The 26,071-nt window shown below is 45.5% G+C and overlaps 1 protein-coding gene across 2 annotated transcripts in view; it reads left to right on the plus strand.

The window, feature by feature from the left end:
• FANCC (FA complementation group C) overlaps nt 1-26,071 on the plus strand; it is a 1,034,531-nt gene that overhangs the window by 737,626 nt on the left and 270,834 nt on the right. The window lies entirely within an intron of this gene.

Genomic DNA, 26,071 nt, shown 5'->3' on the forward strand with positions numbered 1-26,071 from the left:
AGACACAGCCAGTTACTGTGAGTGAGTGACGGTGTTTAATTATCATAGCACACCACCACAACATGAAGGGCGTCACATGCCAGGCCTAATATAAATGCAGTTTCTAAAACCAAAACGGGTTACACCACCCATTTTGGTAAACCATGTGATGGCTGGCATTACTTCCTGCGCCCACGCGCTGCATTGCTGCGTTCCTTGGGCACACTGTCCTCACTGCCAGTCTGTCCTGCGGCAGCGCTGTGCCGTTCGCTGCGCCTCCTGGACTCTGTGATAGGTGGCGTGATGCTACTGCGGCTAGTAGCCTCTTCACTATCCCCCCCATCACCTGTAGTGGCTACCTGGTTGGTCTGTAGCACTTCTAGTGCACTGGTCACTGTGACCAGCCCCCATCACGGCTGCAGTGGGCCATCTCCTCCTGCATGGCCACCGAGCGCCTGCAGAGCAGAGAGGTGGCAGTGGAGAGGCGGTTCACCGCCTTGGTGTAGGTTTCTGCCTCTCCCTGCGCCTTGCCAAACGGTCCTCATCCAAATTGCTGCGCAGCAGCTGCACTGCCTCGGAGATGTCCCTCATGCCCTCAGCCACAGTATTGTTCATGGAACAGATGCCCTCCTCTATTCGCAGCATGTGCCCATTCATCTGTACCATCTGCCGCTGGACTGACCTTATGGCTTTGCCTTGCAGGCGCTGCACCTTTAGCATGTTCTCCTCAAGACCGGCGAACACACTCTCATCATCGCCCTTTGAAGCTGGACTGGCTGCCCTTGCCCTGGGCCGTCTGGCACGTGTGTGGGCGTGCCCTGTGGGGGACTGTGAGCCTGCACCGTTGGCATCCTCAGCCACCGTGGACTGTTGTCCTCCTATGCTGTCCTCCTCGGACACCTCCATCTGCTGGAGGCTGGGCACTGCATGCCTCCTGGCTCTCGGTGCTGGTGGCGTTGATGGTGGCGGTGGTGATGGTTATGGTGGTGGTGGTGGTGGTGGTAGGGTTGGTGTGCCCTGCGGGCGACAGGACCTCCTCCTCTTGTGTCCTCTCTGTCCTTGGTGCCTTTCCTTTGCTCCCCTCTGCAGCCCTGCGCGATGGCTCGCCTGTGAAGACAGAATGTACATTTGCTCACTTATTTGGCAGCATTGGTGTAATAATAAATTTCATGCCTGCCAATCAAACTGACTGTCCTCTGCTTGCTAATTGCTGATGTGTGTCACATGCCTTTGGATTCAGTGGACTGACTGTTTTGACATGTTACTTCTGACTACATCTCCCATAATGCATTGCTGGTTTTTAGTAAAACATGTACTGGAGTGGGATTCACAATGCCTCATTGGGGATTGGGGTTAGGGAGTGGGGGGCACAGCAAGCAGTGCATGCATCTTACCTTGTTTGTCGCCAGCTCTGGCTGAGCTGTCTGCATCCCCAATCCCACTCACACTCTCCGGCTGGAGGGTGGACTCGACCAGGAGATCCAGGGCAGTTGGTGCAGGTGCTGTGTTTCTCCCTCCACCTGTGCGGTTGGCTTGCTTCTGCCTTTCTGCCAGCCTCTCCTTAGTACGCTTCCTCAGGTCATACCAGCGTTTTTTGAGTTCCTCAATGGAGCGCTGGGTTACTCCAATGGCATTTTTTTTTTCTTGTATGACAAGCCAAATCTGCCTTTTCTGGGATTTAGGCACGTGCATAGACTGTTTCCCAACAAGTTTGTTGTGGTCCTTAGTGACATCCTCAAGAAGGACCTCCAGCTCCCGCTCGCTGAATTTGTGCTTCCTCTTTCTTTCAGCTGCATCCTTCTCCCTCTCCTGGTTGTCCATAGTTGCTCAGTGTTGTCAGCAAATAGTTTGTTGAGTTGGTCCTGGCTTGTTTGCTGTGCTCCCTGTCTCGCAAACAGCTTCAGGATCAGTGCAGCTGCATGGGTGTGGCCACTTCCTGTTTGGGAGGTTATGAGGATGCACAGGATTGGCTGATTTGACAGTTACCGATCTTTTTTAAATTACCGAATCGCTAATTACCGATTCGGCATTAAGGAATCGGTGTTACCGATTTGGTAATGGAGAATCGGTATTTATTTTTACCGATTCTTTCCGAATCGCTAATTTTTACCGCTTATTACCGATTCGGTAATTTTTACCAGATTTTTACGTACATCTGTAATACCGAGTCCTTAATAGCGATTAGGTAAAAATTGCTATTACGGACTCGGTATTTCAGGATTACCTACATCTGGCCCTTAGATCCCTAGCATCGGTTCATAAATTGATGAATGTACATGTGGACGTATCATATATTCACGCTGGACACTGTTGTAGTTCTTTCTAGCATTCTAAAGCAATATTTTCCTTTTTGATACGCGGTTGTGGCACAGACATTGTAGAACAACATTTAATCGAATTACACACTATGCATGTAATGTTTTAGTACTTTCTCAACGTGTACTAATCAACTCGAATTTTCAAAATAACGTCAGGCTTCTCTGAATCAGTTTGAATTACCAAAGCGCAGCGATCCATTTAATTTCTCAAAATGCACACTGTTCTATTGCAATGCTTGTACTAGGAGGATCCTTTGTCTTCCAGTTACAGCCCATAATGTAAAAGATTTCATAAAGCAGACAACTAGCGTGTTTTGATCCATATATTTGAAACTTCTTCAGGGGTAATGCGCATAGTCTGGTTTATGTTCACCAATGCCATCAGCAGTGGTGGCTCCTCCGCTATGGCAGAGGAGTGTCGCCCCACTGCTTTTAAGCAGTATAAAGTAAAGGAAACATAAAATGATAATAACTTTAACTTATTATCATTTTATGTTTCCGTGCTGCTTTGCGGGCTGCATTGCAGCATTGTGATTGGTCAAGGGGAGCCTGGTTGTGCTTCCTGTTCCTTGAGTCCTACAAGGAGAGCAGGAGCGGAAACGCGGGACCCAGTGGCAAGGTAAGTGTTTATTTTGTTTTTAACTTTTTTTTTTACATTGCGCGGTCCGAGAGACAGAGCTCCCTATTTGGAATGGGTCTGCAAGGAACTTAAGCAAGCCATTGTCTTTTCAGAAATCCAGAGCTCAGCGTTCCTGCAGTGTGCTTATTGGGTGCACAACGATGAAGGCTTCATAGTGGGACATGATCTTGCTGCACTGGTCTGGGGAGATCTTTGTAAACCTTACTCTCCTCCTTAGTTCTCTGCCACTCCTATTATTCAAAAGCGCAAACTCAATTCAGAAAGTGCTGGCTTGCACTGTGATCTTGTTTGACCTTTATTTGGAACAAACATTAATGTGTGCAGGGCCGACTTTTGGCATGGGCGAGCTGGGCACAGGCCACCAATCTTCAGAGGGGCAAAAAGAACTGTCTGCATCAAGGTCCTGCAAACAGTAACGCCCCCTACCTTGGCTCCAGTGATTCCGTTTTAAGCAGGGGCGTAACCCAGGCCCCGACAGCCCCCGCGGTGCAGGGCGGGCCCAAGCTCCAGGGGGCCCCCTCAGCACAGCACTCTGGCTGCAGGGCTCCTGATTGAGCCCGGATGGGGTCCCCAGGGTGCCTTGCAGGGTGGCCCCCTCAAAGTTCATTACGCCAGTGGTTTCAAGTGCTTTTAATAGTTTTTAAGGTGCCACAGTCACTGCTTCTTAGCACCCTATCAGCTCCCTACCTTTCATCTGTCTCTCACCCCCTGCCGCCCCACATCAACACTCCCTCCACAACAAACAACTTGGAACCAGTAGTAGGGGACTCGATTGTGGATGATTAAGGTGAGCTCAGGTGGTGCAGCATGTGTGTTCTGAGGCAAGTCACTGCCTTGATGTAGCCAGCCAAGGACTGGCCTATGAAAAGGGGTTGCTGCTTCATTTTATTTACCAGCAGTAGCGTTACATTTCTTTCTGCTCAGGACACTATTGGAGCCAGTCCTGACTGTATAGATATTTAAACTAGAATACGTGCATAAGTTGGTGAGACAAATTTAAATACTATTTTTGCTATAACCTCTGCTGCCTTCCATCAGACTGCACATTAGATGAGGAGTTTGCCGTATTGCTGTCTAAGCATATCATGTGTATCTAAACTCACATGCAGCGAATGAAAAATGTTACCTCTGAAAATCAGTTTGTGTCTTGCTTCATTGTTAAATCACTTGTGACCAAGGGAAAGAAAGTAACAGAAATCAGGTATAGGGGGTTTACAAGGAATCTTAACGCACCCATACACAGACACCTACTATTTTGGGTAAAGCTGTCAATTATATTTCTCCTGAAGCCGAGGGACAGCATTTTTCCCAAAGACACAGGGAAGCCACTCCTTCTATGCACTTGTATGTAAAGCACAGCAGTATGAATGCAACACCCTGAGCGCCTGGGAGCAAGTCCAAATACTGAAAGCCTTGGGAAATATCATAAAAGATCTTCATTGTGAGCAACTCGCATGAGGCAGCATTGGTCTATGCTGGTTCTCTTTGGCTCAGTGAGCGAGCATTGTGTTGGTGATATACCTTCTTACTGAAAGGCAATGCCTGTTTCAACTACTGCATACTGTGTGAAGCAGACCAAATCATCCTTCTACCTAATCAAACTAGAGCCATCAAATGGCGTGTTTATGTTTATAAGAGATGCCAGAACATCCTGCACCACTTCTGCGCTCTGATGTGGGTTCCTTCCTTTCTGTGCCATTAGCTATAGATCTGGAGCGCCCTTTGTGTCTTCCAGACATTGTACCTTACATTTGTCCAGTATGCATGGGATATCCCCCCCAAAACATCAGGTTTCAAGCTCTATATGGACTCTTGCAACAAAAAAACATTGTGACAATCCCACAAGTCGTGTCGGCACATCCCGAGTTTACGGGGCCGATTGCCATGCCGCTTCAGATCAAAGAGTTCCACGCAGCTATGCTCCGGCACTTTGGATCCCTACTGACTGCTTTTATCACATCTCCGGCACCAAGGAGCCGCAAAGCCCTCCATGTTGAGCACCACCAGTGGATTTGCCCTCTGTGCCAGTTGGACCCTCCACTACCGTCTCGCCTCAGGCTCCGTTGTTTGTCCCCATTTCCGGCACCACGACTTTTGCCAGCCCCGGGTTCTTTCATGCCTTTGCTACTTCCATTGATGCCAGTGGAGGAGGACCTGATCATTCTCTTAGACGTCGAGTCACTGCTGATCCAACCTCGACTGAAGTCATGCCCTAATCCACTCGAGACGCTTCTTCATCCACTAAGACCAAGGGGGGAGTTTGCTCAGCCCTACAGTGATGACAGTTGGTTACGAGAACTTGAGGGAGGCTAGGCCTCAATACCTCTCCAGATACAGCTCATTTTTTCTCCTCCCGGACCTGCCACAGAGGAATCTGCCTCCTATCCTGGGGTTATGCTTGGGGCGGAGGAAGTGCTCAACCTCTAGCTCCCCACTATGTAGGTGAAAACGAATGTTCTTACCAAGGTCCTCCTGCCAAGGCACACTTCTGCTGAGCCTCTTATATCATTTAATGAGGCACTGACAGACAATGTATTAGGCGCCTTGGCCAAACCTTTCTTTGGGTCTCCTGTCAACCGATAAATTGCCAGGTACCATCACCCTGTTCCGAGCCACCCCCCTTTCCTGTCGCAGCATCCTTTACCCAACAACCTCATCAGTTGCAGCACTCCTTTCATGGTTTTGGATGGGGTATCCCTTACCGCCAGCTTGTCCAACCCCCTCAGGGGACCGAGCAGTTGCGGCCAAGGTGCCCACTCAGCCAAGGTCAGTGTGCCGCCCAGTCCACTCCCCTGCCCCTCCCCACAGCCCCACCTGCCAAATCTCTTTAGAGAGCCCCTGATGGAGCACAACCACCTAGTAGGAGGCAGAATCCAGTGATTCTTACCGGGTTGCCAATCAATTACTTTGGACAGGTGGGTCCTGCAGATAGTTCCCAGGGGTATGCTCTATCATTAATTCCTTCCCCGCCGCACCTTCCACCGTTCCCCCAACAACTGATGGAGGACTAGCTCTCCATTTTGCAGTGGCAAGTGTAAGCAATTTGGCCAAAGGGGCTAATGAGAGGGTGCTGGTGCTAGAAGTAGGGTGTGGTTATTATTCCTGCTGCTTTCTGGTGCTCAAGAAGGATGGAGGCCATCAGCCCATATTAGAACTGCACCCTCTCAATGGCTTCCTCTGAAGGAGAAATTCAAGATGCTCACTCTAGCCCAGGTCTTGTCTGACCCTGGAGACTGGATGGTAGCGTTATGCCTGCAGGATGCCTATTTGCATATTCCTGTCCTGCTACCTGTGATTCGTGGTAGGGCAGGAGCATTTCAGTTCTCTGTGCTCCTCTTTGGTCTCATAAGTGGACCTCGGCTGTGCACTAAACTGATGGGGTACTGGTAACTCATCTTCACATCTGGGTTGCCATTCTTTCCCTACCTTGACGACTAGCTGTTGAAGGCCAGATCACCCCAGGCAGTCGCCAACCACCTCCACATTACGGTGAATCACCTGTCATTTTTGGGGTTCACAATCAGCATGATGAAGTCACACCTGACTCCTTCTCAGATGCTCCTCTTCTGTGCCATTCTGGACATGGTTCTGCTTCATACCTTTTCTCCGGGAAAGAGAGTCCAGGACATTCAGGCTATGATCCCGTTCTTTTAGCCTCGGTCCTGGATTTCAGTGAGGTGGAGGCGTAGGCTGCTGGGACTGATAGTCTCCTGCATCCTGCTGGTCGAGCACAGCAGGTGTTCTATTCGGTCTCTACAGTGTGATCTGAAGTGCCAATGGATCCAACATTAAGGAAACCTCTCCAATTTTCAGATTTTGTAGGAGGCCGCAAACCGTGACTGGGTCAGCAGCAGGCCCCTCTCCCTTTCTTACCTAATTCTGACAATGGTGACGGATGCATCGCTTCTGGGTTAGGGTGGCCATCTGAGAGAGATGAGGATCAGAGTGCTCTGGTCTCCAGCAAATTACCAGCTCCACATTAACCTTCTGGAGCTGAGGGCCATCCGCTTGGCGTTGAAAGACTTCCTTCCTTCCATCAAAGGGGAAGCTGGTACAAGCATTCATGGACTTCACTGCTGTTTAGTACTGCAACAAACACAGAGGGGTGTGGTCACAGACCCTATGCCTGAAGGCCTAGCGTTTTTGGAAGTTTCTGGACCACCAAGGAATTTTCCTGGTGGTGAACAACCTGACAGGGTCCTTGAACTCCAGGGCTGACGTGCTCATCCATCGGCGCCTAGCGGATCACGAATTGCAATTTCAACCAGAGGTAGTGCAAGGTCTCTCCTGGGCATGGGGAGAACCTTGGCTCCATCTGTTCGCCACTGCCGAGAACACGCAATGTCAGCTCTACTGCACTTTGAAGTTTCCAAGGAGTCTCTCGCTCGGAAATGTGCTCTTCCTCAAGTGGAACTCAGGACTCCTGTTTGCTTTTCTACTGATGCCACTTGTGCCCCAGGTTCTCAAGAAGATCAGGACAGACTGGGCCTAAGTCATCCTAGCAGCTCCGGATTGTGCACGGAGAGTATGGTATCCAGAAATCATGGGCTTGAGCATATGTCCTCCAATCAGGCTGCCTCACGGGGAGAACCTACTGTCACAGCAACAGGGCAAGGCTCTGCACAGGGCCTTCACAATCTTCACCTTCATGCTTGTAAATTGAGTTGCGTCAGCTGAACACCTTTGACCTTCCTCCAGAGGTGGTTGATCTCATCTTGGCAGCCAGGCGTCCCTCAACAAAAACTGTATATGCCTGTCTTTGGGTCAAAATTGTTGCTTGTTGCAGCACCAGCCAGATTTGCCCTCTCAGCCAAGTTATCTGATGTTCTGTTCTTTGTTCTGTCTCTTGGCCAGCAAGGCTTTTCTGTGGGCACTTTAAGGTTTATCTTTTGGCCCTAGCAGCCTTCTTACAGTTTCCAAATTATCCCTCATTGTTTAAGTCGCCAGTTTTGATGCAATTTCTTAAAGGGCTTCCACATATGTTTCACCTTTCTCCCTTCTTCCTGCTCCATAATGACTTTAATCTGGTCCTGACTTATCTGATATGCACTCCGTTCAAGCCGCTTCATAGCTGTCCCTTGCGACTCTTTACCATTAAGACTGTGTTCCTCATGGCCATCTCCTCGGTACGGCAAGTCAGTGATGTAGGAAGCTGGCTCTTTATGTGATATATCAAGAACCTGATATACCGTGTAAAGAGTCCAGGGATTCCCTTACGAGTGGACATGGGCTTGCTATGCAATCCCACATGCTCTATTATTGGGCAGTCTGGTCGAGCAGCCTTACACTTAAGACAGAGGAGTGCAAGACATTTGCAAATTCACACAATGATCAATAAATGATACACATGCCTCAAGATGGAGATTCACACCAGTTTATAAACATAACAAGTGTCTGTATATATGTTTAGGCATCAGAGAAAAATCATTCAGGTAACTACATTTTTAAATATAAATTCTTTTCACTTTAAAAAGTGGACATTTAAGCAATTTCTGAGTTCTGCAATGTTATCCTATGGAAGGAAGAACCAGTTCTGCAAACAGGTATGGTACAGCGACTTACAAGACCAATCTCCAGGAGTTAAGGTGGGTGATGGGCAAGGTACAATGCAGCACCGACAGTACACCACCAACAGCACAGGGGCAGCTGGGTGGAGGGTACAAAACAGCCTTGGGAGCTCAATCTATTTCAATGGAGATTGGTCCATGCGGAAAGAGGCTGAAGGCTCTGGTCAGGCGGCCAGTCGGGCGAACCAGCAAGAGGGTTCAAGGTTTGTGATGCTCTGGGAATGGGGGAAACACTTGGTCCTTTTCTCCAGTGGTGAAGGGTGCTGGGGTGTCCGTAGACATCTGGTTTTTCCTTACTGAAGCAGTCGCAGTTGAGGGGGCCTGGGTGCAGAAGCTGCAGGCAACCTCGGGGAGTCCAGGAGGATAGAAACCACGATGTACTCGAGCTCTGGAGGGCTGGGGGACCCTGTTGACACCGGAGGCCCAATTCGACTGCATGCAGTGGTGACTTTGGGTGTCGGGTTTTGGTGGTTCCGGAGGCCTCAGAGTCTTCTCTTTTGGAGTTTCTTCAGAACCAGACCGTCTTCACTGGAGGTCTTGAGTCTTTTTTGAAGGCAGACAGTCCTCCCAGGTTTCTGGAGTCAACAGCTGCAGGACGAGTGAACTCTGATGCAGTTTTCGAGGAGGGATGCAGACAGCCCGGTGGGGAAGTTGCAAGGTCAGCTGCTTTTTCTCTCCTCTCTGCAGTGCTTCGGTGTCCTCGCTCTTCTTAGGTCGTCAGGATCTGCTTCTCTGGTGCCAGGGACTCCACTAAATACTGAATTTAGGGGCATTAGGGAAGTGTAGGGTAGTAGCCAATGGGATACTGATCCTGGGGGGCACTACGCCCCCTATATTACCGCTTCCTGTGGGAAGTGGGCATAACACTGTGCCAGAATTCCTAAGTATGCCATCACAAAGATGGCTACATCCGAAAAATCGTGTCCACCTCACAGTAGCCCACATCAGGAGTGGTATTAGCCTTGGGGTGGCATGCCTACCTGGCTGGCTAATTGGCTGGCTAATTTTCCCACCTGCCCAGATGCTAAGAGCGTCCTGCAAAAAAGAGGGTGGCTTACTCTCCTGTGAGGGGAGCCAGATTCGCACTCCAACGGCGGCAGCTCTTTGAAGCTTGCCGGCCTAAGGAGGCTAATCAGCCAGTTATCCTGTAGGAGGGGGTGTTACACCCCTTCCCAGACAGACTTTTGTGGTGGGTCTTACCCTAGGAGGTCAGAACAGCGTCTCGGAGACAGGCTGGCAGTATCCAGTCAGCAAGAACCCTAGAGACTGGTAGGTTTTCAGGGGGCATCTCTACGGGGCCCTCTGGGTGCATGTTTAGGTAAACCCAACACTGGCATCAGTGTGTTTACCAATACGGGATGTTTGATACCATACATTCCTATTTTCAGTGAAGCCACCATGTAGCTGGGAAACTCGTTTTCACCAGTGTCCAGCACATGTTTTAAAATGGCTTCCCTGGTCACTTGTACTGGCAGTAATAGGACCCACCAGCACAGGGGCGTATCTGCTCATGCAGGTATGCCCTCACATGTAATATTCAGCACCCTGCCTTAGGGCTGTTAAGCCTGCTGTTGGGGTGACCTAAAAATATTACATGCAGTGGTAAAGGACATGACACACAGGAATGTGTGACGTGTTGTGTTTTCACTTCTGTCTGCACCAAGACACGCAGCCTGCAATTGCAGTCTTGCATATGCTTGGTGAGGGGTCCCTTAGGGTGACACAATATGTGCTGCAGCCTTTAGAGACCCTCATTAGTACCTCAGGGCATAGGTACCAGGGTACCATTTACTAAGGACTTACAGTGGGTATTAAAGGTTTTTCCAGTTGGGGAACAGTTGTACAGTTATGGGAAAGTTTTGGCCCTGGGGACCTGGTTAGCAGGAACCCAGTGCACTTTCAATGGAAATCAGGTCATTTACTAGGCAAAAAGTGGACTTCAACATGTAAAAAAGAGAAACTTTCCTACAAGTGACCTTCAAGCTCTTTGTGTCAATCCAACATACACTACCTTCTACCCAGCAAACTGACTCTGTGGATTTGGCATCCTTCCTACCAACACGTGACGTTGTTCAACATCGGTCAAACCATTACCCTGCTGGTGTTCGATCCTCCACTTCGCCCTCTAAGGAGGAGGAGAGATTCTTTTACTTGGACCCCAAGAGAGTGCTGAGTTTTTACATAGATTGTACAAAAGAACACTGGTTGGGCGATCACCTCTGTGCGGTTCTCTGGAGCGAGAAAAGGCATGGCAGTGCAGAAGAGAACCATCTCCCACTGGATCTTGCTCTGCATAAAAATCTGTTACACATTGTCTAAAAAGCAGATTCCAGACGACTGCGTGCTCATTGTATCAGGGCCAAAGCTGCTACCACTGCGTTAACACATGGTGTCCCTGTCCTAGACATCTTCCAGGCAGCTATGTGGGCATCCCTCCATACTTTCATGAAGTAGTATTGTGTGGACAGCCAGCTTCGTCAAAAGGAGCTTTTGCCCTCTCGATTGTGCTGAATTTTCTGGTTAGAATCCATTCATAGATCCACCTCCAAATGGGTACTGCTTTGGTATCCATCCAAAAGGTGAGGAATCTGCAGCGAGTAGTCTTTATCAGAAGAAGAAGTAGTTACTTAACTTTGGCAATGCTCTTTCTGGTAGAGACTCTAGTTGCAGATTCCTCATCAACCTTCCCATCCTCCCCATTCTGAGATCAGACTCTTTCTGTTAATAAGATCCCAAGTCTAGGAACCTGCACACTCTCTTCCAATTTGCTTTTGGGTCCCTTCTTCTGTGGCCGCGAACATTCTTGAAAGCCACTGTCTGCACGAGGGAGTGGCACCTATATAGGCTTGCACAACATTTCCGGAGTGGAACAGCGTCAGTGCAGAGCAACAAGGTGCCACCTTCTGGTGCGCAGAAGTACTGAAAAAAAGTTTACGGATCCAGTCTGATACCTGGGGAATATTCAAAAGGTGAGGAATCTGTGGCTAGAGTCTCTACCAGAAAGAGCGTTACTGTAGGTAACTAACTTGCTCATCAGAGGTTACTAGCAGTAATCCTGTCGGCATTCTGATCTATTGTGGTGTAACACACCCCTCGTCTATCCATCTGGTGTCATTTTTTTACACTGGCCAGCTTTACACGCCTGTAGTGTGATCCTTACAAAAGTAGCTGCTGCTACGGAATGGTCAAAACCTAAACGATGTCTTTTCCGTGCGCAATGCACCATACCCCATTCCGAAGTGATCTTGTGGATCAGGCAGAAAGAATGCTAAATCGTCGAAAAAGATATAATCTCCATTAAACTTCGACATTTCAGCTATTAGGAGCTAATGTTGGATCTTCAACTGCAGTCAGTCCCTCATTTTTGTGCTCGATTTCGAGTACTTTCATCTTTAGGGTAGTATTTCCACAGAGCACTGGTAAACAGCACCGAATCCCATGGCGGAAAAATAAAATCTGAGGTGTCCTTTATGTCCCCTTAGTAAGTGGGTTTCGGGAATGTTACCTGCCTTTTGATGCCTGCCCGAACCGATTCATAGGTAAACAAGTTGCAATATTGAAAATTTAACACTAGATGGCAGAACGAGTATTTACAATATGAATAACGTAAAAATTTAAAGAAAAGAATTTTGAATTAAGACGTAAGCATTCTTACTGTTTATTTATAGCTGTGACGGTCTTCATGTTCTGTTTGGCAAGCATGCTTCAGTAAAGCACATGTACTTCAAAACGAAAGTCTGCAATGTATAGAGTTAATAGTGAAATAAGCCTCTCTGGTCACATATGTGGTGGACGCAGGGAACCTCGATCATTTTACATCGAAACCTCAATTTCATGAGACATTATACTCCCCCAATATAAGGTATGTCTCAGCGTGTCAAAATACAGTTAATTAAATAGGGACAGACTCAGTAAGTGAGTTCTAGAGCAGCTGAATAATTTAAAACATTTTATTACAAACATTCTTAAGGTGCAATACAGAGTTGGCAAATGTAAATCCATAAAGTCATTGCCATGAAGGCTCTCAGCAAATAGGGCATTACAAAGAAGCACAAAGTCAAAATTATTCTAAGTCAATAGAAACAAAACGGACAGCATCCCTGGTAGCACAGGAAAGTTCTAGCTCACACCCAAAATCAAGAGTTTATATACACTTTTCGTGCATAGAAAATTATAAAAAATGCAGTATCATCATGGTGTGAGCAAAGTGTTTCAATCTCAGCAAATCAGAGCACTGTTTTATTAAACGTCATATTGCCTTAGCATCCAAGCACTATCCCGCTACATAAATATTAATTCTGGCCACTTCGCAAATGTCACCCGAAGATGGTAGGACAAACTAGTTACATAAACAGTAGCAAACTATTATGAATGAATAGGGTACAGTAAGCTACCGGAAGGACATTGAAAGTTAAATTTTTGTGACCATACCTGAAAGTTTTTCTTTGAGAACAGCAAGAACAACGTCAATGGAAATGAACAAACATGATTCTGCTTGACTGCGTGCTGCACAAATAATGAACAGTGAAATGTGCAGGCGGAGACATCCATTTAGAACAAGATGGTGTCTGGTCCTAAATTGAGGCCTAGTTAACTTAAGAAAAACACACTTTTAGAAGTCATAGCAAACCTGTTTCAAATGGCATTGCACTATATAAATGTATACATGTAAAATTGAGTGTAAATTCACACTTTGCTCGTTGTTAATAATCCACAACAATATAAAATGCACAAATACTTTGACACTTATTCCAGGATACAAAGCTATAGCTAAGTCCTTGCAGTAGTTGCCTTCTTTTTTTTTTTTTTTTAGGAAAGCATCAGTCAATGATCTACATTTGTATTTATTTCAAGGATTGTCTAAAAATATTGCCAATTTGAAATATATTTTGCTAATTTTGTAGGCCCCTTCTATATTGTTTTGTAAAGTATACATAAACTACACAATAACATTGTAAATAAGAAAGAACCATAAACTAATAACAAAAGGCAGTGGAAGTCATACTTTTAGTCAGAAGAGTACCCCGCTTACATATCTGCCTGCTTTCTTTTCTTTCTGTATCTTCAAGCATTCAATATTAATTTTTTTCATTTTGGTTACGAACTGCTCTGCTCAGTTTTACCTTTTATTCCAGAATTCTCGTCCTTTAAAATTCCTCTGATTTATAGTGCCCTGTATTAGGTAGGAGCACCTATTCTATTTACTCTACCATCTGTTGACAATGTCCTACTCACTTTACTGATTGTTGGGTTTAGCAGAATCCCTAAACTCTAGGAATTCTTTTCACCTTCTTACATTTGCTGCCAAGTGTCACTCAGATGTAATGTAAGATTAAGTTCTTTGCAAAGTATTTCAGCCATCTCTTTGTTTTATTTTACACGTGTAAAAATTGTCTCTATCCTTGACTAGTACCACAGTTCTGTTGACCTAAGTGTTGGTGCATCACAAATTCTTGTCAAGTAACTAATCTTAGCAAATGACATATTTTGAATGTCAAAAGCAAGGTTACCGAAAGGGCAGGTGTAGAAAGAGCAATGATCCAGTATACTGGAACGACTATTATTTCAATACATACTTGGGAGCTATCTCACCTACATTCAGTTTTCCATGTTTTCAGTTTTGTGTTCATCACAGTAAGCAATGGAGACCAAGTTGTGGAAAGTACAAGCACTGTAGTTTAGGATAGCTTTAGAAAGAAACATATATTTATAAAATGACTGGAGAGGAGGAAAGCAGTGACTAGCTACTAATTATTGTACTTTTATATAGCCAAACACTCAGCCGATATTCAGAAACTCCTGTACACCTTTAGACCACAAGTACTGTTAGCTTTCATTCACGTCTTACATAAACACTAATACGGGTCTCTATTTTGAGTTCTATCTTTTCTTCAGGAGGAAATGTGTTTGGTCACTCTAGTCAAAAGTCCCCTGAAAACATGTTTTAACATGGTATGACAATGATGAAATTATCTATTTTGTATCAACTTTTATCAAAAGGTTTCATAATTCTAATAATTTTGGAATCTTGTATACATGAATTTGGTAGAAAACTGACTCATAATGTGTCAAGATTTCCTCATTAAATATTTTTATACTTCCAAAATGTTAGCAATTATTTACATGTTTGATGATAAAACAAACGATTATTTAAAGTGAAAAGTTAAATAATATTAATATTCAACAGAATAAAATCTTTCATTGATTCACATACTTTAATCTTCCCTGTCACCAAGGTGGAAGCCCCACGGTAATCACAGTAAGTAGCGCTAAGCTAAGCAAAGAACAGTTAAGCTTAAGTAAATGACATTGTTAACTGATTTACATTGTTTTAGACAGAAGCAAACTTGATGACAATGACGACTACATCTTCGTCGTTGAAGTCTGTATCGATAACATCAGCATCAACAAGGTCGTCGATGAGTACATCGAAGCCGCCAACTAAAATATCTGAACCTCAGACCTTTTTCAAGCATGGACTTGCACCGTCGACGAAATCGTCCATTACACCGTTTAGGTCCACCCATTACCTCTAGTATATCTCCTAGAAACGAAAGAATCAGAGGACGACAATGATGGTGGCCCTTATGGTGCTGCATACAGTCCTTCTCTACTACATGTCAAATGTCATGACATAGATGATGAGAAAGATTATGGCACTGGCTATACAGAAGGGGACCTTTCTTTCAAGGACAAGCCTCGGATGAGGCCTAGATCTTGTAAGTCATTTCAAGAACAATATGCTTACGAAATTCTCTTGATGATCAATCTCATCAGGAAAATAATAATGCAAATTCTAATAGGCCTAGTGAGAGATGCTCAGTGACTACTATAAAAGATTCCCGGAAATGGGCAATCCGCCTCTACAGTCACAACAAACACAAGTTTCTCAGCATACTTCCTCCCCATGCTCTCCTAGATTGCAGCTTCAGGAGACAGGGTCAGTCTTTTAGCTGCGACAATCGGCAAAACCTAGAATGATGGAACCTATCTCCATCTATATTGACTATGTTGGCAATAATGATGTGCCAGAAGAGGGGGAAATTGTACATGATCCGCTGACTGCAACCAGGCAAAAGTGAGATGAATCTGACATCCCCTCAGCATCAGTCACCCCCACACCTCATCTTTACTCAGGAGCAAAAGCCTTTCGAGCTTTTACAGCAACTGGAGCTCCATCTCTTTACACCAGTGGGTATTAGCCCTAATCCAGAATGGGCATACGCTTGAATTTATTCAGGAGCCTCTTCAAAATCCAACTCACAGGAGGGAACACCAAAATCTTTGTCTGATAAAGGAGGGAATTCAGTTGCTTCTACACAAGTACGCTAGAGAGAAGATCCTCTGCGCTCATCCGGTTTCTTTATATATATTTTCACCATAAAGACGAGATCGTGCAAATGGAGGCAGGTGTTAGATTTGAGACAGAGGAACAAGTACCTCAAAAAACAATCATTGAGGATGGTCATGTTTCAGGACATTCTGCAATTGCCAAACCCAGGATATTACATGACATCTCTAAACCTCCAGGACGCTTGCTTCTAACTCCTTAATAATGTAAAACACAGAAGATACCCAAGGTTCAAGATGGCCCAATGCTATTATTAATTCAAAGTGTCCTTCCCTTTGGTTTAAAGTCCACTCCCTAAATTTTCACTAAATACAAAGCACCAGTCGCAGTTTATTTAGAAAGGAACGATCACCAGGTTTTCCCATACTTGGACGACTGGTTAATAATAAGACGATCATTCAAAGTTGTGAAGCACTCCACAAGAGCGTGCCTCCAAGTTTTCGAGCACTTAGGACTAAAATTCAGAAATGAGAAATGCTGTTTCCATCCATGCAGAGAGGTAGTATTTTTGGTAGCCTTCTAAATACAACCTTATGCAAAGCCTTTCCCACAAAAGAAAGAATTCTAAGAATGATAAGTCTAGCATCGTACCTCCCAAGAATAGTCTGCTTCAGTTTTTATGTGCAAGTGTTTCCTAGGGATGATGTCCTCTTGCCTCCATCTTATACCAAACTGCTGTCTATACGTGAGACTGCTCCAAAAACTGTTTGACAAACAGCTGATTTAAAGGCTGGGATGTTTTGACAATGTTGTGAAGATCGCTCTGGAAAGGCATTTAGCCATAACCTGGTGGATGCAGAAAAGCCACACTTTCTCAGGTTTGAAGTTTGTTGGCCCAAATCCTCAGTACATAATGACCACAGATATGTCCACGGAAGGTTGGAGAGTTCATCTGCAGGACCTCAAAGTGAGCAGAAAGTAGTCACTCCAGGAAACGAAGATGCACATAAAACTGCTGGAGCTGAGACCTGTAGCTCTAGGCCTTAAGGCTTTCCTCCTGAGAATAATGAAATCAATGGTACTGGTGCATACAGACAGTATGACCACCATGTTCTACCCGAACAAGCAGGAAGGAACAAAATCTGATCTGCTTTGTACCAAAGCCTAGAAGATATGAAAATGGGCATACAGGATTAGATCAGTCTTAAAGGTGCAGCATGTCCCAAGCATAGACAATCAGTGGGCAGAACATCAAATGATTGCATCGAATGGGAATTGTCAGCATCATTTATTGTGGATATTCCGAAAGTGGGGAAAAGCACTAGATCTGTTTAAAACACTTCTGAACAACAAATGTTGCTTTTATGCCAGAAGATACCCTCATAAGGTAACATGAGGGGGATGCCTTCCAAATAGTGTTGACAGGGATGTTTGCCTAATCCTTCCCCCTCTGCCGCTTATACCCAGGCTACTCAAAAAAATTAAAAGTGAGCCATATTGAATTATTGTGATAGCTCAAGCGTGGCCGAAACAATTCTGGTACAGAGGCTACTCCTCTTGTCAGAGCGGTGTCACGTTCCCCTCAGACCAGTGCCAGGAATGCTCTCAATGAGCAAGAGTCAAGTTATTTATCCAACACCGCAGTGTCTCGAATTATCGGCTTGGCTCCTGAGTACAAGTTCCATCACATAAATATGCCCCAGGAATGCAGATACATTTTAGCCAGGGCAAGATCTGAATCCACAAACAAGACATGCGTTGCAAAATGGACTTGTTTTTTGTATGTGGTACCTTCATAACAACACTTCAGTTCTACACTTTTACACTCCCTTCTACTCCTGAACAGATTTTACTGTAGCTACTTAGTCTGGTACGTTCAAGTCTCTTACATAATTCAGTCACGGTCCACCTTGCAGCAGGTTCAAGGTTTAGGAGATTTGTAAATTATAAATCATTATGGTCGAATATATTGATCAAATAATTTTTAACGATTAGAGCTTTCCTTACAATTAAACAAAACACATATTTCTTGGCAACTTAACACATTCTTAGCCTGATTGATGAGAAGTGCTTTTGAATCCATTCATAAGGACGACCTAAAACACTTTCCTTGGAAAATGGCTGTATTACTAGGCCACACCTCTGCCAGGAGGTTCAGTAAAATTCAGGCTTAAGCTATTAGGCCTCCCTTTATTCAGTTTAAGGATGATAGGGTCATTTTGAGAACGAATCCTCACTTTACCCCTAAAGTTCCATCTGATTTTCATCTAAATGCCCATTTATATTGAAGCCCTTTTCCCCCCAAACCCAACTAATACGACTGAAAGTGCTCTTCACACCTAGGATGTTAACAGGTGCTTAAAATTATCCTTACTTGCATGTGCATCGTGGTTCTCCAGTGCTGATATCTTTCATATATTCACATGCGACCCTTCCTCTTCTGCATTACAGAAGCTCACTACATTAGATAGCTTAACCATATTAGCTTTACATTTGTGCTGATAATTCTGAGGCATGGTGGCCCTTGAGGGGAAGTCTGATTCATGAGCTGATCTCTGCTTGGCTGGAGTTTAGTTCTTTCTAACATGATGTGAATTGGTAAAAAATTTCACTTATTTAGGCTTAACTGTTTAATGCTTAGCTTTGCCTTGCTTACTATGACTACCGTGATACTCCCACTTTGATGACAGGGAAGATACAAGCATGTGAATATCTGAAAGATATCAATACCAGAGAACCACAATGTACGGGTAAGTAACTTGTTTTTTCTGAACACCCGGATAATTGTTTATTTTCTGTGCCAGAGAGATTATTCCTATCATTGTATCAATTCATAAAATGCTATACCTGCTGTGCAATTTTAAGTATATGTTCCTCTGGTAAATGTAGCTGGAACCACACCTGCAAAAAGGACCATGTGGTCTGTTGGATCACACATGGAAGGACAGCCCCAGTTCAGTTCAATTCCAACATAAAAAGTAACAAAGCTGAGCATAATCCTTGATTTAGGCCTATTTTTTTTCTCCCCTAAATAAACTTAATGGTTAAAGGATGCCAACTTCCAACATTTCCTGAAATTACTGAATGGAGTTCAAACCAGCTTTGCAACTCCATCAATGAAACTCAGAGACTTGGCTGGCCATGGCTCTGGAAGTTGTGCATGATTCTGCCCACTCAGACCTCTTTCATCTCGGCCTGCCTTAGACTATAGAGACAGTTCTTCTTAGTAAGGCCTGCTGGGAAGTATTGAAGTCCCTTTTCATGGCAAGGTTCTATTTAATCTTTCAGTAGAGAACGTCTCAATTCAATCTTTAGCAACTATAAGGCAGATGTTCCCCTCTAGCAGAAAGTCTTTGTCCACGGTCCCTGTCCTATCCTCTGGAAATGGCTACATTTGTTTCCCTTATTGATATTCAAAATGAGAGTCCACTGTACTTTCCTAACCTCTGTCCTCCATGTTTCTCGTTCTGATGGCAAAAACTATAAGCAGATCTTTTCAAAGCGCCACTCTCATACTCTTATTTCGTAGCTCATCAACTCGGCACTGCCTGTTTATGGCTTTACCCTTTTTTGTGTTCTATGACTTGATCAATTCCTTTACTCAAGTTATGTTTGCCCGCTGCTCTTCAGTTGTCCCCTATCAGAGTAATCCTTTTTCTGGGCACTCATCTTGCGGATTTGCTTTCAGGACTTTGACTTCTTCATTCGATAAAGAGTACCACTTTCATACTCTTCAGAGTCTCTAGTGTGGGGTATTTTGTTCCCTGCTGGTGGAGAGAGGGCGTCCTTCCTCTTTTCCACCATCTGTTTCTGAATAGCTGTGCACTGCAAAGAGAAGTGAGTAAAAATACAAATGTAGAAAAGGTTAACAGAGAGAAGCTGAATGTAGTATGCCAAGTGACTTTCCCATATATAAGGGGATAGATATATGTGGGACTAAAGCTAATGTGCAACATCATAAACCATATGCCCAAATCTGTGCTATGCTATGATACCGTATAGAAAAGTCCTATCATTTTCACTTTCAAGATCGCATTCGCTAACATGGTCAAGCAAGACCATGCAAAACCATTAGTGAGCACTAGTGAAAATCGTGGAGATTAAAGATATAACAACAAACTTATATTCTCTGTCTACGTTTATTTAATGTTAGCACTACAGTTTAATTGAAATACACATTTTCACTATTCCAGCATTTTTCTTCATCATTCACTGTCATACGTAACAAACACATGTGTTCTGCTTTATTGGTCTGGATGAATGATACCAAGTAAATACACTTTGAGCCTTAAAGTCCAGAGGCTAAGACTTGTGTGTGAAGAGGTTTGACAGAGATGAACAGTGAATTGCTTCTCTGACAAAAGAGCCGTTTTATGTTGGTAATGTATATCAGGGAAATTACAGTAATGGGAGATCTGTCTATAAAGTGACCCATAGTAAACCCCAAACTGCCTTTTCTCACAACCACCTCCAGCAAATGGCAGGGATACTACACTTCATAGTACTTTAACATCGTAGCGTTTATACTCGTAGCAGAGTGATACATGTACCTTTGGTTACTGGTTACACCTTGCCACAAACTCATAGTTGCACTATTTTCATTGAGAATGCAACTTAATTAACTGCTGTTGAGGAAACTTTTAAAATGTGAAATATTTATTGTCTTATCTGGTACAGAGTACAACAATGCAATAAACAATATGGAATGGCATTAAGAGGTATAAAGCCGTGGTTAATTTCTAAAAAACATAAGTGCGGGGCTTTTGTCGAGGCAATTTGCACCAGTCCATTTCTCCTCCTAGCGCTGCCTAAAACAGACACACCGACTAGCCATGAAAGTGGAGTGGGAGTGTGGCGTAATGGCCAGAGCTGCCGACTTCGGAGCTGGGATTCAGGTTCGAGTCTCGGCGCCGGCTCAACATCCAGTAATTCTGAGCAAATCACTTAATCTCCTGTGCCTAACATAAATGAATGTGTCCTTAACTGGTGCTCACAAGCGCCGGTGTTGATGATTAAGTGCTGGTGCTGAGCACCGGAAACCACAGGCTCAAATTAAGCACTGGTACAAAGCAATCATGTATTGCCGTATTGCTCAAATCCCCATCGAAATGCATAAAAACGGTACTTAAGGGCTAGTCACCAGCAGTGTCCGACCCTGATAACCACAAGCCCAAGACCTTCTGGTGCTTAGATGTGCAGCCTCTCCATTCGTATATCTCTCTCCCAGCTCTGCAGCAAACATCCATTCCAGTTTCCCATATAATCATCAATGGAGATCTGGGGACCTCTAGCATTTGCCAGTGTCTTTCTTTGCAATTAAGTAACCCTGCCCTATAAAGAGAATCTGATATCTGGTGTGCGCCCATCCCTCAATTAACCCCAGCAGGATGACTTTCCGGATCAAGGCTCTCATTAATCTGAAGGAGACCTGTTATTTAGCAATGCAGGGGCAGGCCCACATAATGTGATAAAAAGAATCCCTTGGGGTCACCACAGCTCCAACAGCTCAGCGGCTCGGCTTTCACCTTTCTCCACAGATGGTTTGGACTGTAATATGTGTGGTGAAAGTATTTGGACTGGATCAGTCACAGGGTGGCCTGGATGGCCAGTGTCCTAGGGGCCATTTTGGCTCACTCCAATCGTCATCGTTCACTTCTATAATGTCTTGTACCCACCTCTCGCAGAATGTGATCAAATGGTCAGGCGCATTGACCACTAGGGAGCTATACAGTCGAAAGATACCTTTACGGCCCAGTGGGCCTAACGCCAGCCTAGCCTTAAGGGGATTACATTCTGGGACTACTCTCAGGGTGTCTTTGGGCTTCTAAAGCTTTTCTGACTTGCAAGTAACTAAAGAATTGATTGTAGTGTAGACCAAATTCTGTTTTAAGGTGAACAAAAGATACTTTATGGCCTTCCATAATGGCGTGAGGGCAGTGGGCTTTCCTTTCCATTTAATTGGAGTTAAAGATAAAGGGAATCTTGGAAATCTGGGGTAGAGAGGAGGCCCCATAAAGTAAATTATGTACTCCTCAATGTTCCACCAATGCGAGTTACAGACGCACTGCTGGGTTGTGGCAGTTCCGAAAAAAAACAATCTCCTAGAGCATGGGTACTCGCACACATTTGCCCAGTGGCCATAAAGTATGGTCTGTGGTGTGACCAATGACCGCAATGATGACAGCAGGGTGGCAGTAGGGGGTCCAGGTGGGTTCCGAGATTGTGTAAGGTGATTGTAGGGGAAGCGAAGAATGTACATCTAGTGGCTGAATTCCACAATGTAAAATCAGAAAACCTGGGTTCAATCCCGGCTTTCCCCGTGACCAAACTGTGTGATCCTAGGCAATTCTTTTTTTCACGTTGCCTCCTTTTTCTTCATTATGGCATATAAGACGACCTTCGAAATACATGAGTTCTGAATGTGTGCTGTACAAAACCTTCACCTGTGTTTAATTATAATGTCCATGTATAATAGCAGATTCGTTGTTCAGGTCAGTCATTGTAAAGGCTTCGTTATTAAGGCTGTTTCCCATAATAGCAACCTAGGCCACCCAGAGAGCACACATAACAACTGACTTGCCTCTTAGTTAACTTTTGGCATTGTTGTCAGGGTGGGGTGGGGAAGCATGAATGTTTCTAAATTTATGTTTGATAGCTATCACTTAAGAAAAATACCTCTCAATGCAGTGGTATGGTTACATGCTTCTGCATGTTAATCAAATACACTTTTTTGAATTTTGAAGAAACAAAGTCCTAGTTTTACACGTTTCTTGCAATATTTCTTTAAAAATAAGTGTTCCTAAAGTTAAGTGCTTCAGGACACCACCTTAGTTACTTCATAACTTGAGTTAATCTGCAAATAAATGCTTGCCCATTTATTTACCAGTTTTTTATTTTTGGATATTAGTGTTCAGCAAATAAACAGCAGCCTGTGCTGCTGTTCGCCGGGGGTGGCGCATGCAAAGGTCAAGAGGGCCACACTTTGAGTAACACTGCTGTCCTAGGGAGATCATTTAGGAGGCCCAGTAGTACAGACGGACGAAGGTCTGGTGCCCCTGAGGCCACCCTCATAACACCGACACAGTGCACTTAGACTGACTGGGAGATCTGCCTTCCCAGTAAACTTCTGTCGCTGCAGAGCGAATTTCGGCAAAGGTCAGTGAAAGTATGAAAGGGTAGTTTTGTAGTTCATGTAAATAACAAGAGGGCACTATCCTCTTGTAAAATGCCACTGCCGCACGCCCCATGAGATTGAGTGGGAGGCGGGTCAAGTAGTTCAATTTACCGCTTACCTGTCTTGTGATGAGGACAGTATTTTATTCCCAGGCAACTCGAGCATAGCACCCACCAAACTACCCAAGAGGAACAGACCCACAAAACGAGCCAGCTGGTGCACACCAGAACTCTGCACAGCAAAACACGAATGTAAACATCTAGAAAGAAGATGGCAACAAGCAAAAAAACTGCGACTGAGCCACCTACAAAGAAACCCTCAACAACTGCCACCGTCAGCTCAAAGGTGCAAAAAAGTCCCTCACACGCTGCATGGAAACCAGCGCCAACCAAATCAAGGAACTCTTCACCATCACTAGTGAACTCTCCTGCACCTCAGCCACGGAAAACACGATCCCTCCCTCACAAGAACTCTGCTACGCCCTTGCTGACCACTTCCATAGCAAGATACCAACCATCTACCCAAACCTTGAACCCCAACCCTCCGACATCCTCAGCTATCCACTGAGCACAGCCAGCAACCACTCGCTCATCACATGAGTACAACTCATTACACCAACCACCACCACCCTGAAGAAATCCATCCATTCTGGAGTACCCACCTACCCCTGCCTACATCAGATCTTCAACCTCAGAAGCATCAGGATCAGCCACAGGCTCACCACAATCTTCAACGCCTCCATCACTACAACCATCTTCCCTGATGCATGGAAGAACGCAGAGGTCAGGCCCCTTCTCAAAAAACCATCAGCAGACCCCAGAGATCTCCAGAACTACCACCCCATTTCCCTCCTGCCGTTCCCCATCAAAGTCTTGGAGTAAGCCATCAACCTCAAACACAACGATCATCTGGAAAGAAACGAGTACTGGACCCTTCCCAGTCAGGCTTTAGAGTTAACCACAGCATCAAGACAGCCCTGATCGCAACAACAGACGACATTGGAGCCCTACTTGACAGAGGAGAAATGGCTGCTCTCATCCTCCTTGACCGCCCGCGGCTTTCGACACAGTCTGCCACCACACACTCAATCAGTGACTCAGCCAGATTGGAATCACAGACGATGCGTTCAGATGGATGGTGTCCTTCCTTACATGTCGCCCCTAGAGAGTCCACCTCCCCTCCTTCACAACCTGTGTCTGAGGCAGTATGGAGCAGGAAGACCTTGTTGTTGTCCCCCAGTCAACCTGAGCTGCAGAATCCTTCTTCATGAGCCTCAGCACCGCCTCCTACTTGAGCCATTGAAGCACCACTCTAGGTCACACGTGGGTGCTGCAGCCTTAGGGTGTGAGTGGGCACCCCCAGCCTGCGGAAGGCCCTCTTTGATCCATTCCCACAGTATGGGCCTAATTACAATGTCGAGTGGGAGGCTATCCGACATCTCGTCGGTGGTGGTCCGCCCGACATCTGAGACATCGGTCCGACTGCTGTATTATGATACAGGCCGTCCGACCAATGCCTGCAGGGTGAATCCTCTCTGTCTCCAAAAGGCTCAAGGAGCCCATTGGAGCGAATCATAATCCCCGAAATGGAAGCAGTACTTGCTCAGAGACTGCCGTGGGGATTAGGATGCACGTTTCCAACAGCCTTTTCATTTTGGTTCTGCTACCATGAAAAGGCTGGCTCAAAGGGTCTTTTGAGGCTCCTAGCGGTGCCCCTGTCTCCCGTGGCCCTCAGCCATGGGCCCTAGGGCGCACCAATGGTTGCCTTCCTAAACATCCATGCACCGTGTGGCAGGCATCGTATGGTTCCTGCCACATGGTGCATAGATGTTCAAAAAGTGTATTTTTCCTATTGCAGCTTGTGTGCTCAGCCCGCAGCGCAAGCCGCAATAGGAAGTATACACTTTCTGACAACCGTGAAGGCGGTCACATTGTAATTTGGGAATCAGGACTGCCGACTCCTTGTCAGGCGGTCCCGTTTCCAACACAATGTCAATCAGACACTCGTCTGACCGTCATTCTAATGAGGGCCTATATCAAAATGACCAAAGAACAAAGTTTTGTCTTGAAAAAGCACCTTAAGCTTGGCAGGGAAAAAGAGGATATACTTTACGTCCATGGCTCTGGATTTTTACTTCACTTGTTCAAAAGACCGGCGCTGGGCCTAGAACAATCTTGCACAGTCTGGGAATATAAGTATACATGAGGATTCAAAGAAAGTTTCGCCCCAGTTCTTGCTGCGCAGAGAAATAAGTCCCTGTCCTGATAGTTCAGGAAGTGAGTGGTGAGTCTTCTGGGGGGCGCCCGCTAGAGGCCGATGAACAAGAGCTCTGTGGGCCCGATCGACGAATAAGTAGGGTGATAACTGATCAGTGGGGAGGAACAATCGGAGCTAGTTCTCAAGGAAGACTTCTAGGTGGACCCCCTCTGCCCCCTCCAGGAACCCCGCGAATCAGCTTATTACGACAGGAACGACCCTCCGCTTCTTCTATTCTTGCTGCTATGTTCGAGCCTGCTAATTGAAGGTTGGGCACCATGTCTTTAAGGGTCAAAATTAGAATTTCAGCTTTCTTCACCCTGTCATTCGTGTTGCAGAGTCCTGGTGCAATAGGAAAACATCTGTTCCAACCTCCATGATTTTTGTCTCCAGAGCCAATCTGGAGTCTTGGATGGCCTGCAATAGGGTCGCCACACTCGCCACAGCATCTGTCGAAGGCGACTCAGAGTGGGTCGTCTACTGCACCTGGTGGGTAGATGGCTCCTCAACCTGGTGGAGGGGCTTGGTAAATTTATCAAGCTTTCCTTGTTTCGGGGCTGCCTTATCGTTGGCCATGATGCCGGAAATGGCAAATGATATATCAGGCCCACCAGACCCCCGGGAGGGGCGGCACAAGCAGCCGGCCTCACTATATTACCAAGGCGGCAGATGTTTGTCGCTCAGGTCTCTGGGCAGAACATCCAGGGATGGTCACCCATTGTGCCACACATGTAGCAGCAGATAAGACTTAGTGCTGGCTCACCTCCCAGGGCCATGCATTTCCGAACCCTCAGCCTTGGGCTTTGCAGCCACACAGTCTGAATGTCAGGTGTTGAAAAGATCTCC

Source organism: Triturus cristatus, chromosome 2_1 (genome assembly GCF_964204655.1).
Source record: "Triturus cristatus chromosome 2_1, aTriCri1.1, whole genome shotgun sequence".
Taxonomy (NCBI): Eukaryota; Metazoa; Chordata; class Amphibia; order Caudata; family Salamandridae; genus Triturus; species Triturus cristatus.